This window comes from Alligator sinensis, unplaced genomic scaffold (assembly GCF_000455745.1).
Source record: "Alligator sinensis unplaced genomic scaffold, ASM45574v1 scaffold255_1, whole genome shotgun sequence".
Classification (NCBI taxonomy): domain Eukaryota; kingdom Metazoa; phylum Chordata; order Crocodylia; family Alligatoridae; genus Alligator; species Alligator sinensis.
The window spans coordinates 1650335-1653293 of NW_005842270.1; positions in this window are offsets into that span (position 1 = coordinate 1650335).

A 2959-nucleotide genomic window follows, 5' to 3' on the forward strand; every position below is an offset into this window, starting at 1 on the left:
ATCTAATACGATAACTACATCATTGCCTTAGCCCTGTTTCTTGCAAAATAGCAATAGATAGTTGGAAATCAGGACTCTGTGCTCAGATTGGGTAGGGTAATAATGCAACAATAGCTCAAATAAGAAGCAATAATGGCAACGAATAGCAATTGTCACTTAGATACTATTCTACCTCTCCATAGTGTTATGCGCACAAATTAATTAATCCCATAAGCAAGACACACTGTGTGGCATTCATGGCTCCAGCTCTGCTGCAGTCAATCCAAATGCATAAGGAATAAGTTTGCAAGTCTTTTCTCCTCCCACTAAGGCTGTTTCCTCAGGAGGAAAGGTGGCTGCCCATCAGGGAAGACACCCATTTAGATCAAAACAGCCAGGAGCACAAACGAATCATCCGAAGGGAAGGAGATGGGTGCCAGAGCTTCTCTGACAAAAGGCAGCTCTAATCACATTTGAAACGGGGTTTTTAGCAGCTAAAGCCAGATCCATAAATAAACCAAGATTAGGGATCACAATTTATTTTTCTTTGTATAATAATATCCAGACCCAACTGCAAGAGGGAAATTCTGCACTCTATTAGCATCCCAAGAAGGGCCAACAACGAACAACTGTGAGTCACAAAAGGAAGATGCAGATATCTTATCCTGACAGTACCCCACCCCACTCCAGCAACCTCATTATGTCAACCATATTGCCATCAATTTTATGAGGGAACAATATGCTGGATTGGCATCACCTTAGTTAGGGGAATTTGGGTCATGCTTGCCAGCAGCACTATGCCAGCCAAAATGGCAGGGAAGGATGGGAAAGCAGAATATGTCCTCACACTAAACTTTATAGGACTCGAGATAATAGGATAAAGACTTGGAAACATTTCCATTTGCAACCACAGACATGGAACAACCTTTAAAGTGAGACTTAAGCCCCCAACAAAAAAAAAAAAAATATATATATATATATATATATAACCCAATAGAATGGAGAAGACCACAATATGACTGGAAACCATCAAGTGGCTCCGCAAGATGGAAAAGACATTTAATGGCAAGTGATAAGAAACATGTTCGGCATCATTAGCAGTTCAATGCCAGCTCTGGGAGGAGCCTAGGCCCAAGACATCTGGGTCCTCTAGGCAGTTTCAAAGCAGGAGTGCAGGAAAGAAAAGGGCCAAAAACATTTATGCTTGACTGCTTGAGGTCAGACACCCAGAAGAAAGTATTTTTCAGAAGTATCCCAAGGATTTAGGAGCCCAAATCCAAGTTCCACTGAAAGACGGCAGAACTTAGGACTTACTTATAAAGGGAAGTTATTGTACACTCAGAAAGGGGGTGAATTTCCAGCTCCAGAAACTCCCAGCGTGGACAGAAAAAATAATGACACTGGTCTAACGACAGGTCTTGCTGAACCATGTAGCTATGCTCTTTGGCTTGGATCACTCTGACAATGTTATCCCAAGCACGCACTTCAGCACCTAGAAAGCGACCTTATTTTGAGCACTGCCGAGCCTCTGCAATTCCCATCCAAGTCACTGGGATCAGTGGGAATGTGCTACCTTTGAAAAATAATCAAGGCGTTTATCTAAATTTTCTAAGATCCCAACCCAGCCTCGCTGCAAGCACTTGGTGCTGTTCCACGGAGTGGCATCGGTATCAACCTGGGGATTTCATTTCAAATAAGCCAGTTGCAGGCGGTCCAGACTAAAATTACTTTATCCTGCCCCCAGACACACACCACCAATTTTAGGAAGCTCAGACTTGAAACATGCCTTGAATTTATGTTTGCTAAACCACAACCTGATCAGTGAGATTCGGCCAACAGTAAAGCCAATTCCCATGTCTGCCTGCTTCTAGCCAGTGAACACAGCCATATTATAAACATTACATGGAACGGTTACAATTGTTTTTAAATGATTAAAATATTTAATTACGTCATAGGTGTAGTATGGCAGAGCCCAGAAGGCCCAGTCAGGCTCAGGGCACAGTTCTGCTGTGTAGAAACCTATAGGGATACCACCTTAACCCCACTACAAACACCAGCTTCTGCAAGCACTTTATAAGCCTGAGCAAAAAACCAAGAAAATCTGCTGCAGGGGAAAAACCAGCAATGACAATCAGATAGAATGGGAGATAGAAAGGATTTTTCCATGTATTACCATTATAATTCCATAAGGTTGTTTGAAATAGGGAACAGAGACTGTTCTCTTTGTGGTGTTCCTATGGTTATTATTAGTTGTGCCCCTGAGTATAAATATATAATGAATTGCATATTAGTTAATTCCCCCTTATTTTACATTTAATTGTTTCCTTGTTTCCTTGATATTTTCCATTTGCCATAACCTCATTTTTTCAGTAAAAGTTCATCCCTTCCATGCTCCTTTATTGTGTCTACATTTCCAAAAATGAAAGGTCAAGAGAAAATATGTTTTGTTATGGAACTTCCTAAATATTAACATGGCTTTGATATGCAATACAGTTTCCTGCCCTCGCTTGGCGCATGAGTCAGCAAACGAGCCTGGCTCGTTTCCCTGGTGGGTTAGTTCCTAAACGGCTGGGCCTTAGCTGCGGCAGCAATCAGTTTGAGCACTAAGCATGTAGTGAATCAAATCAGCTAGAGCAAAGCTGCTTTTCTTCTCCCTTGCTCTGCACCTGAAGCTTCATCTCTACAAACAAGAGGACTGTGTTTGTACCAAACAACATCCCCGGGGGAGTGGATCCTCTTTAGCCACAGAATGGATGCATCCTAGACAATAAGGGCACTTGTACACATGATGCCATTACCATGTACACATGACAAAAATGTCACTGTGTGGCTTAATGGCATCACACTGTACACATGCAAGAGTTCAGGGTTTTTTTAATGAGTTTGGATCATTGCAATTGTTGCTATACTACATCCTGATGTAGTTTCATAGATTCATAGGTGTTAGGGTCAGAAGGGACCTCAATAGATCATTGAGTCC